Source organism: Pogona vitticeps, chromosome 14, assembly GCF_051106095.1.
Source record: "Pogona vitticeps strain Pit_001003342236 chromosome 14, PviZW2.1, whole genome shotgun sequence".
NCBI classification, from domain to species: domain Eukaryota; kingdom Metazoa; phylum Chordata; class Lepidosauria; order Squamata; family Agamidae; genus Pogona; species Pogona vitticeps.
The window spans coordinates 10,917,976-10,930,200 of record NC_135796.1 but is presented as its reverse complement, the minus strand read 5'-3'; the positions used below and the strand labels follow the sequence as shown (position 1 = coordinate 10,930,200).

The 12,225-nt window shown below is 43.5% G+C and overlaps 2 protein-coding genes across 7 annotated transcripts in view; both read right to left on the bottom strand.

Annotated features, from left to right (window-relative positions):
• HIC2 (HIC ZBTB transcriptional repressor 2) overlaps nt 1–12,225 on the bottom strand; it is a 131,100-nt gene that overhangs the window by 39,772 nt on the left and 79,103 nt on the right. The window lies entirely within an intron of this gene.
• The window catches only part of UBE2L3 (ubiquitin conjugating enzyme E2 L3), a 227,381-nt gene that overhangs the window by 137,347 nt on the left and 77,809 nt on the right, over nt 1–12,225 (bottom strand). The window lies entirely within an intron of this gene.

The window sequence follows — 12,225 nt, the reverse complement described above, 5'->3', positions numbered from 1 at the left end:
TTGACAGGACGCCACAATTCAAGTGAATGCAGGAACGGAGGTTCACCCTATTAGAACAAAACTGAATCCAAAACCGGCAGACACTTGATTAACACCAGCTATAATTTCATAATTATAATTTCGTAATTATTGCAAGTTTTGGAGTTCTCCAGAACTCTTCATTAGGCTAGGTGAACTGAAAAATGGGACAGGGGGCAAGGTGGGAGGGGGGGGGGGAAACACTTCCGAATATTTTTGTTAGATTTTGCAGCCACCAAGACTTAAACAAACGCAGCCTTCAGGCTATCAGAGCAAACAATATAAATGTGATGGAGAAGTGAGAAGAAACCGACAGTGAGCAAAATCAAAATCTTTTGAAATATTTGGACTTATCAGAGATCAGGATTAGGGTCTTGGAGAAACATGAGTCAAACGTTACTTAAGAGGTTATTTGAATTTCTTTAGGAAAGAAAAAAGATTCAAAATTAAATAGCTGATGGAGTTATCTACTGATCCTTCCTCGCTCTTTCTCTTTTTCTCTTATCCTCTTATCCTCTTTCTCTCTCTCTCAACCTCTCTTGTGTTGATATCCATTTACAAACAGAAATATTTAACCAAAATGTTTCAGCTTCTGCCTTCTTCCGATGCTCTGGTAAAATGATGTGTTTAAATTTTTTAAAAAATCCCCTTGAAACTGAGATTAAGCTCAGACACCAGTCAATGCTGGAAGAAAATCGTGTTCTATTATTTTTCATTTCTTGTATTTACAGTACTGTATATGCTTTAAAACTGGTCAGAGACCATCCTTCGCTAAAATGGTAAGGTAGAGCTAGCCCAGATAGCACTGAGGGATATTTACCGTGAGCAATTGAAGAAAGAAGATGGTATATTTCATAGCGGTATATTCCGACTCGCGTTAACAACGTGAATGCGTACACTTGCAAGGATGGAAGCAAAACGAAAAAGATGAACTCAGTTTATCACCCAGTTTTATCAATTTATAAAGCAAACTAAGAGCTCATGTAGGAAAAGTGAGTGCAAATTCCTACAAGGAGCATTACGACATTGGACTGGGACCACAGAAATGCAAGTTTGAGACCCATTTGAGCACTGAAATTCACTGAGTGACTTTGGGTCCGTCACACTCTTTCCACCATGACCCTACATCACAAGACTGTTGTGAAGAAAAAGCGGAGAGCTAGAGAGCCAACAGACACCAACTTGAGCTCACTGTAAGAAGGGTGAAGAATAATTGACCAGCATCCGATTTCAATCTTCATGGCAAATTGCTACCCACAGTGCTCGTTGTGTTCCTAGGCATGCGATGGACACGTCCAAGAATCTCACCCATCGGCAATAGGATTTCTGGCTATTGTAAGGAACTATCAGACTGTTTGATGTAAAACACCACCTTCTATCACAGCAACAAGGAAGAATATGCTTTAAAAAATGCCAGGCTTGTAACCTCCAGGGAGAAATCACCTTCAGAGAGTTGACTGTAAAGAAGAACTCTGGAAGTACTGTATACTTTTCTTCACTTGTTTGATAACCTAGGCATTTTAGCACATTTGTACCTGTATTTGGAACAAAGCTGGTGCTTCAAAACATCTCACATTTTATTTCAAAAAATCTTTATGAGATAGGATGTGCAGAAACCGTATTTTTCTGTGTATAAGACTATACTTTTGTCTAAAATCTTTAGACTAAAAATTGAGGGTTGTCTTATACACGGAAGTAAGCTGAGGAGAGAACAAAAACAAGTGGAGGGGAAAGCAGGGATCAAAACGATCCTGCAGCGCTTTGATCCCTTTTCCCCTACACTTGCTAAACCCTACTTAGATTTCTTAATTTTGGATTAGAAAAGTGGGGGGCGTCTTATACATGGTTGCATCTTATACATGGAAAAATAAGGTAAATGGCCTCGATTTTTGTTATATCAATAGGTCCCATGACCTAGTCCACACTTAGCGCCGGAAGTATTTTTTGTCTGGACAAAGGACGGACTACCCTCTCCCCGGAACAACCCATCTTCACAGCTACGTCTGCAGAGAGCACAGACTTTTATCTAGATATGCTTTGTGGCTAAAATGAAAAGAAAAGCAGGACATTCGATATATTTCCACTTAGCCCTAAGCATGAGAGCTGGTGGCTAAAACTAAATGTTGACTGGGGTCAGGGTGAGGTGTTAAAAAAAAAAAGACTGCTACAGCATGGGCTGAAATCAGACTTGACTAAGGGATTTTATTTGAGATATCGTGTCCTTTAAAGTCAAGGGTCCCCAACCTTGGATCCCCTTGAAGTGTAACTCTCGGAAGCTCTTGGCAGCACAGCTACTGGTGAAGGCTCCTGCGAATTTTAGTCCAAGAACATCTGGGGATTCAAGGTTGGGAATTAATGATTTAAAGCCACCCCCACCCCCCTATTACCTTCCAGATGTAACCTCGCTGGCTGGGAATGATGGGAAGTATAGTCCATAGTGCCTGGAGTAAGCTAGGCTGGGATAAGTTATTCAGAGGCTAAGTCTATGATTTTGGGGGGACCTTTTCCTGGAATAGCCACTGTGGATAGCTTGATGGACTAGGGCTCAGCCCACCTTGGTTCAAATCTCTGCTTCGCCATGGAAATTCACTAGCAGAGGGGAGAGCGGAACTGGTAAAACTACTCCTTAAATATCTCACTTAACTTGAAATCCTGTTAGCGTAACTCTAAGTCAGTTCCAACTTGACTGGCATTGTAATGTACACATATACATATTTCTAAGGGTAATTTTCTTCCCCTAGAAAACAATTTTACAAGGAATTTTCTGACCCCAACTGCTCCCTGACACCGAAACATTATTGGGAGAATTTCTGCTCCGTTTAAGACAACTCCTCAAAAACCAATTCTCTACCTAAAATGCTCAGGATGCAAAGAGGGAGAAGATTTTGGGGACGTCCCTGAAAGAAGAGCTAGATAGGAGACGTTTGCACAGAAGACACACGGGTAAAAATGGAACAACCTCGTTCCCATAGTCCCCCAAGTCAAATCCTTCCCCTCCTCAGGCATCTCATAGCTGTTGCCAAACAGGTGTGTCCCTTTAAATATACCAGGAGGCAGCATTTGCATCCTGTAGACATCATTCTAAGGATTATGTTGGAACCAAGGCACACCAGCTGTAGCTCACCCCATCGGGATATCTGGTAACTGCCCTCAAAAGGGAAGTTATTTTCAAAAGCACACAGCACCCCCTTGGCCTATGACCTCAGGGAATGTTTGAAGCCAGGAACATTTGTGCTCCTAAAGTGCGCAAGAATGTGCAACCGTTCTTTCTCACCCACTGGCTGCCACAAACACACACACACACACACACGCCGCCACCACCGACCCCCATTCGCTGTGAAGGAAGCAAATGTTTGGTCAGAAGTACAAACTCCATAGGAGGGAGTGGAGGAAGCGGGGTGAGAAAGGAAGCATTTTATAGGATGCACACTCCAGCACACAATAACCATGCACAGAGCTCTCCCCCAAGAGTCTGGAGGGGATGAAATCTCTAGACATGGCAGCTGCAAATTCCCAGCTTAATGAAGGAAAACGAAGGAGGTCCATAAAGCTGGGATGGGCAAAGCTCTCTGGTGGTCCCCCAAACTGTGGGCATTGTGCAGAACTGCTGTTGACCATCATAGCAACAACAACAACAACAACAAAAACAATAAAACCAGGAATCTGCTTCTGGTTTTGTTAAAACAAACTCACACCTTTCTGCTGAAACGAGATGTGTGGAGTCCCTGCATCTTGTTTTAAAGGATAATCATATTCTGAGAGGTTTCATGGAGCTGTAACTATTTATCAAAACCTTGTCTGGTTTTGGTGTCATAAAGGTAAAGGTTCCCCTTGACATTTTAGTCAGTCGTGTTCGACTCTAGGGGGTGGTGCTCATCCCCGTTTCCAAGCCGTAGAGCCAGCGTTTGTCTGAAGACAGTTTCCGTTGTCACGTGGCCAGCGCGACTTAGACCCGGAACGCTGTTTACCTTCCCACCAAGATGATACCTATTTTACTCGCATTTACATGCTTTCGAACTGCTAGGGTGGCGAGGAGCTGGGACAAAGCAACAGGAGCTCACTCCGTCATGTGGATTCGATCTTACAACTGCTGGTCTTCTGACCCTGCAGCACACAAAGGCTTTTGCGGTTTAGCCCGCAGAGCCACCACGTCCCTTGGTGTCATAGTAGTCCTAAAAAAACAGGTGGGGGGCACACCTGGTCCACAGCCATATAATTCCTACCCCCTGAGCTAAAAATCAGTCTTCCTTAATATCATGGCCTCCAGCTGTCTTGGATGCGAATTCCCATCATCTATGACTCTTGTTTAAAAGTGCCTATGGGAGTAATATAGACGTTCCCAATTTAGGGTCCCCCGATGTTCTTGGACTACGACTCCCAGACAACCTGGCCAGCACAGCTAGTGGTGAAGGCTTCTGGGAGTTTTAGTCCCTCTGGGGAACCCAACGTTGGTAACCACTGGAGAGCAAAACATCTGGCGGGCTTCTACAGTGGGTAAGGCTTCATTAAACAATGCTCTTGTTTCAGCAGATACCCATATTCAGAAGGGAAAAAAAAGGTTGATCAGAAATGGATGACCCTTTAGGTTTAGGGGACGGGCATAAAATATTTATTCTATTCTATTTATTCTATTTATACCCCGCCTATCTGGTCACTGTGACCACCAGTGGGATAAAGTGGGCTAGGGTGTGACACACAATATCTAGAAAAAGAAAGACATTTTTGGCTGATCTAAACTAGCTTCTCTGGAAGTGACTCTGGCTTTGCAACGTGACAAGGAAGCCATCGTTTTTATACGTGTGCTTTGCAAAAAAAGGGGGGGGGGGTATTTTTAAAAAGCAGAGAACACACCAGAATGACAAAAAGCTTGTAGACAAACAAAAGGGTTCAAAACCTTTAAAGTCGCAAACTTTTTATGGATTAGAAATTCTTTGTACAGGTGTTCAATGAGAAACTAAATAAAGGGGGAGGAAATGGCATCTAATCTCTGTTTAATAAATAATAAATAGTAGTAAATTGACTGTCAAGTCAATTCTGAATTATGGCTTTTCAGGATTTTTCATGTTGGGAATATCCAGAAGTGGTTTCCCCCTTTTTCCCCAAGGCCACACAGTCTGGCTCTTTCTCCCGAGAAGGCACATAAGGGAATCAAACTCCCAACCTCTGGGTCTGCAGCCAGATACCTAAAAGTGTTCCTAAATCTGTCTCTATCCTAGGTGGGAACATTTATTTAAAATATTTTTATGATGCCTTTCTCCCCAAAAGGACCCAAGGTGGCTTACATTACTAAAACAGTATTTAAAGCTGAAACAGTAAGTATACAAAAGGATTAAACATGTACTATATTAAAATAGTAATTAAGATCCATATTAAAGCACATTTAAAACAACAGAGCACAACACCCAATTTTAAAACCCCTCTCAGACCACCAGTCATTACAGAAAAACCTGCCTGAAGAGAAAGGTCTTTGCCTGCCTGCGGAAGGACAGCAAAGATGGGGCCAGCCTAGCCTCCAGTGGGAGGGAGTTCCAAAGTCTCTGGGAGCAGCCACAGAGAAGGCCCTCTCCCGTGTCCCCACCGAATGCACCTGTGAAGGTGGTGGGACCGAGAGGAAGGCCTCTCCTGAGGATCTTAATGTCCAGGTAGGCTCATAGAGGGAGATACAGTCTTTTAAATGCACTGAATGGGGAAATCTAAGGCAAGTTACAACAACAGAACAATTACTGACTACAACATGAGCATCTGTCCCCACTGGTCAATCAATTCATCCAAAGATGATGTGCAGTGCTTGGAAAAATGCCTCGTTCTGCAAAATATGTGATATCTTTACATCCACCATGAACGGCCAAGCCTGCATGCCCTTTCGAGACTGGGTTGACTCGCACACCTCTTGGCTTAAAACATCTTAGCCACATACTAGACTTCCATCTCTCCCTTTTCTTCCTTCCCTCTCCCTTAAAAAAAATAAAAAATAAAACGAAACACCAAACCTAGGGAAGAGAACTCGAAAATTTACACAGCTGTGTAATTGCAGTTGGTCCTAACAAAGGTATTGGGTGCCTGTGGACTCTATATAGAGTTTTGCTTTCTCCTTTTGGATCAAATAAAAGAAGCATTTCTGCAGCGAAGTGGCCGTGTTGGCAAGAGGATACTGGGACATGTAGTCCAAAAAAGGCAGTATTCCAAGCACTCTGGGCAGTAGCAGGAGTTATTCATTCTCAAGTGGAGAAGAGCTCTCTCCCCATTACTTTCTACCTGAACTAGACATGCTAGGCATGAACCCAGGTCACTCTGCAAGCCAAAGAGCCGTTCTACCACTAACCAGAAGATGCAAGTTCCAGCATCCAAAATCCGTACAGAACCACAATGCACCCTGAATTTCAACAGACTTAGTTTACTATAACCAGACTCAAATATAAGCACATAAATAAGATTGAAATAATAGTGCCTCTCCAAAATGCTACTTATATGAGAGTTTTCAGCATAGATTTTCTCACATTATTCTGTGAACTGCAGTTACCTAAGGGCTATAAACTTTCCTTGAGCAAGCTGGATTACAATTCCCATCATCTGTACTCAGCACAGCCAATGGTGCGGAATACTGGGAGCTGAAATCCAAGAACATCTTCAGGATGATCCTTTACTCAACCCTGCCCTAAAGCTTAAAATTTCAGAGTATAATTTAGCAGGTAATCATGGCAGTTAAAACTGCTGTGCAATAAACTGCAACCATTTAAGAGCTAGGCTGTTTATTCCAAATACTGTAATTGCACACACAGTAGCAGGAGGGCTGGGCCTATGTCAATTGAAGGCGAGGGTGGAGGAGATGCACAATCCAATGCAGAAGCTTTCCATGAGTCGGATGATTTCTTTCCTATCTACACCTTGAGCTGGCACAGTCCCAGGACTCTACAGCAGTGGTCCCCAACCTTGGGCCCCCAGATGTTCTTGGGCTTCAACTCCCAGAAATCTTGGCCAGCAGAGGTGGTGGTGAAGGCTTCTGGGAGTTGTAATCCAAGAACATCTGGAGGCCCAAGGTTGGGGACCACTGCTCTACAGGACTCCCTTGAAAAGATTTAGATAACATACACACTTTGCTAATTATGGGAGCTGTGACCCCATACACAAGTAGTGGCAAGCTGTAGCTCCTCCATCATCATCATCATCATCATCATCATCATCATCATCATCATCATCATCATCATCATCGTCGTCGTCGTCGTCGTCATCATTGTCATCATCATCATCATCATGTGCCATAAAGGCAATCCTGACTTAATGGTGACTTCTTTCAGGGTTTTCTGGGAAGAAAGTACTCAGAAGTGGTTGACCATTCCGTTCTTCTGGAAGGGTGCCCTGGGACTATGCAGCTTGCCCAAGGTCACACAAGCTGGCTCTACTTGCAGGAGGCTCAGTAGGGCACTGGTCCCCAACCTTGGGCCTCCAGATGTTCTTGGACTTCCAACTCCCAGAAATCCTGGCCAGCAGAAGTAGTGGTGAAGGCTTCTGGGAGTTGTAGTCCAAGAACATCTGGAGGCCCAAGGTTAGGATCCACTGCAGTAGGGAATCAAATTCCCAACCTCTGTTTCCACAGCCAGATACCAGGAGCACTGAGCTATCCAGCTAATTAGGTCCAAAATTCCTAGAGAGAATTCCAGCCTGGATCGCAGAACTGCAAGAGGTGAAGATGTCAGGATCAGTGGGTTCAAACTCAGTGGTAGGTCGGGGTTAAATCCAAGCTTGTCTCTGTCCTTCTTTGAAAGCTTTCTCTTTTCTCTATCTTTCTATTTCCTTGCTACCCCTTTTCTCTTTTTTAGACAGCTGTTTTTCTTGTCCTCTCTCTTGCTCCTTTTCCTAATTGTTCAGAAAGTGAGATAGCTGCCCTGCCAGAGGTGCAAAATGATTCTTCTTCAGGGGCTTTTGGAAATCTGAAGATGTGTCCAGACGTGTGTGTTGCTTTTTTTTTCTTTTTTACAACTCCCAGAATTCTGTAGGCAGCAACGCTCCCTGTGGAATTCTGGGTATTTAAAGTCCAAAAATACTACACTTGCTCTTCACTGAAAGTCTGACAAGTGATTGGCTTAAATAATCAAATAATTGACATATTTAATAGTTTAATTTTATGTATCAATGTCAGTATTACTCTACTTCATAGTATATTTATTGATAAATACTTATGGTATGACATTATTGATATACTAAGTTGGTGTGTATATCAATAATGTCATACCATAAGTACGACGAAGTTGGTGTGTTAATCTTATTTTAATATTGCAATGATCTGTTGACTGTGCAATAAAGATTTCTTTGTCTGTCAATTCTGCACACCCTTAGAAATTAAATTGAAGCCAATGAATTTGGCTGGGCCTTATTCTCAATATTATCAGGGTTGCTTTAAGTCAATTCTGATTTGACAGTGCATAACACACATTGCTATTCTTATTAAGATCTGAAACAGAGTGGTTTCACCCCCCACTCTAATGCAAATAATGTAGAGCTTTTATGACACAGAGGCTAAGGGAGAACGCAAGCAATAGAGAACTATCCATAACTATGTTCACTTTTCTCATAATCATCCAATTAACCAAATCCTCAGGAATTTCAGAAGCTACCATATATAGAATCATCTAGCTTTTATTGGCCCCACCCAAAGTACAGTGGCACCTCGCTAGACAGTTACCCTGCATGACAGTTTTTTCGCTAGACATTAACTTTTTGCGATTGTTATAGCGATTCGCAAAACAGTGATTCCTATGGGGGAATTTCACTGGCCAATGCTTGGTCCCTGCTTCGCAAACCGATTGTCGCTAGACAATGATTTTGACAGCTCCCTCAGCACTCGCAAAACGGGTGTTTTCGGGATCTAAGCTTCGCAAGACAGCTATTTAAACAGCTGATCAGCGGTTCGCAAAGCGGCTTTCCTATGGCCGATCTTCGCTAGATGACGACGATTCTTCCCCACTGGAACTCATTAAAAAGGTTTCAATGCATTCCAATGGGGAAATGTTTTTCGCTAGACGATGATTTCGCTAAACAGCGATTCCAGTGGAACGGATTATCATCGTCTAGCAAGGCACCACTGTACTAATTGGCCATTGCTATCAGTGTTTTCAGGCAGGGATTTTCCCAGTTCCAGTGACATCAGGTACTGAACCGACACCTTCTGCGTGGAAAGCATAAGTTCCACCACAGAGCCAACACTCCGAAGTGAATTAGGGCTTGTATGGAGAACAAACCGCCCCACTTTACCATTCTTAGCACTACACTCTAGTCTAAGCAACTAACTGAACCCGTTAGCTTTCACGCTAAGCTCCAGAGAAACAGCCCCAAAAGGGAAGCCAAACACGTCCATCTCAGAAACGGGGTAGGAAGTTCCTTGAAACTTGGCTGACCCTTTCTGGATGCAAGGAAATATTACACACATACAGAAAAAAAGTGGGAGGAAGAGAGAAACACATATTTTTTCTATTCCGTGTAAGTAATCACAATCAAGGGGGGGGGGAGAGAGAGAGGCGGGGGGGAAAGGAAGAAACTGTCCCATCTTGCATTTCCTTTCTTTAGCCAAAAGGGTCAGGAGGAGGTTATGGGAAAATATGAAACATGTGTCTCTTGGATAGAAAGATGTAACACATGCTCTCTGCAGGAAATGTACAGGAAAGAGCCCAAGAGGACAAGCCTGAACCGGCCAAAACATTCCCATGGAAACCAACACTAAATAACATTGCGGTTATGGATTTCACATCTGGCTCTTCACCTGAATTGCTGGCCTCCTGCATCACCTCCATCACTCTCCCCCCAACTCCCTAGTATCTGGGAAAAAAATCCATCTCTGTAAATGGTTTTCTTTTCTCCCCTGTGCGTTGAAAAGGTCATACAAAACGTTTTGGCTGTAGATTAGCAGTGACAAGAGACAATACGCAGTGCAGGATACAAGGATACAGTTTGGTATCTGATTAGCTCATACAAGTCATTAGCGAAGCTCCACTCAGTCAGTGGGTATCGCCCCTGCGCCATGAACATTCCTGGTCACATCTGGTTTTAGAAGCTAAGCCGGGTTGAGCCAGGTTAGTACTGGCAGGGGAGAGAGCACCAGAGAATACCCATTGTGAATGTCCAGGCAAGACTAGGAGAAAATCCTTCATGAAACCCTGGGTAGATGCTGACAGTCCAAGATCATATAATATTGGGCTGGATGCAACAATGGTCTGACTCGGCATTTAAAGCAACTTTCAAGTCTAATGGGGATGTAAAACTGGATTTACGCCATGGACTTAGCCCCCATCTCCATTCCACGGAAAGAATGCTGTAATGAGAATTTCTTTCTTCGTATAGGACTACATGAGTTCAAAAGTAACTCATATGTCAATAGTAAAAAAAAAAAAAACCCAGCAGTTAGAATATTTATAATATTCAAGAAATATATCTTCCACTTTGCTGACAACTAGGGAGGCTTATGTGAACATTTAAAGGTAAAGGTTCGCCTTGACATTTTTAGTCCAGTCGTGTCCGACTCTAGGGGGTGGTGCTCATCCCGTTTTCAAGCCGTAGAGCCAGCACTTGTCTGAAGACAGTTTCCGTTGCCACGTGGCCAGCGTGACTAGGGAACGCCGTTTTACCTTCCCACCGAGGTGGTACCTATTTATCTACGTATTTGCATTTGCATGCTTTCGAACGGCTAGGTTGGCGAGGAGCTGGGACAAAGCGACGGGAGCTCACTCCGTCGCGTGGATACGATCTTACGACTGCTGGTCTTCTGACCCTGCAGCACAGGCTTCTGCGGTTTAGCCCACAGTGCCACCACATCCATGAACATTTAATTACAGTGGGGTCTTGACTTAAGAACGGCTTGAGTTAAGAACATTTTGACTTAAGAACCGCTCTCATAGGAAAATATTGACTTGACTTAAGTACTTAGATTTGAGTTACAAACTGAAAAAAACCCATGTGGGAGGCAGGGAAAGTGCAAAATGTGAACTTTCAGTTAACTGTCGGCCAGTGAAAAAGGTGCCTGTCTGCTTCCTCACTCCTCCCAGCGTTTAGAGAGTGGATTGGGGGACAGTCTTCGGACTGCCTGGTACTGTACTGCCTGGACTGTATTTTCCCTGCCTTCCCTGAACCTTTTCTTGACCTAAGAAAAAAAGAAACAAAATATCCCCCTCTAGTGGTCGAAGGCAGAATAGCAGCTTCCCATTAGTTTCTATGGACGGAAAAGAGCAGATACGGATCAAATGGTTTTCAATGCATTCCTATGGGAAATGCAGATTTGACCTGAGAACTTTTTGACTTGAGAACCACCTTCCAATACTGATTAAGTTCTCAAGTCAAGACCCCACTGTAGATACAAAAATCTATCCAAGTTCATGACAATGCCAACATACATTTAGAAATGGTGTTCCAGGGCTGGGGTTTCAGCAATGCTCACGGATAAGGATGCTTAACAAAAAAAAAGAGGGTAAAGTAGTTATCCAGAGTTCCACAAACGATTCTCTCCTAACAAAATATGTGGGGCATGTGCGGAAATGTACTTTTTATGAGCCAGGACATTGGGAGTATACCCTATATTATAAAAAGTATGGTGCCATTTTGGGACAGAAACATATCATCCTTCTCTGGGCAGCCATGCCAGAAGTTCTCAAGGCACACACCTGAACTCCTCCATGGGTGAAAGATATCAAACGCTTCACTACTGGTCATCAGGATCCAATTCGTGGTTGTCAACTACCAACCATATTTGTAGGTCCCAAAATCTGGACTTAAACCACTTTACATGTATTTTGTACACATGTAATGCATGGGGACAAACCACAGCTCACTGGTATGGAACAACTATAATGCAAGGGCCATGATGTGCTTCAGCACCTCCAGCGAAGACAGACTAGATGCAAGTGACGGCCAAGCTAGAGAATCCACAGTCAGTCACCTTACAGCAGACTGGACTAGACGGGGCAACTGTCTTACTGGACTTAGCTTCCTATGACCGCATCGACAGCAGTTACACTGTTAAAGTGGTTTGATATCATTTTCATGGTCACAGCGACATCCTAGGGCTTCTAGTCTGGTGAAATACTGAGAATTCCCTTCTAGAGAGGGCTAGAGGACTTCCCTGAGGACATTGGCACTAGAGAGGTCTCTAAGAAAGGATCTCAAAGTCCTCAGTCAACTACGAATCTCAAGATCCCACAAGATGGAGTCATCACCGTTGAAGGG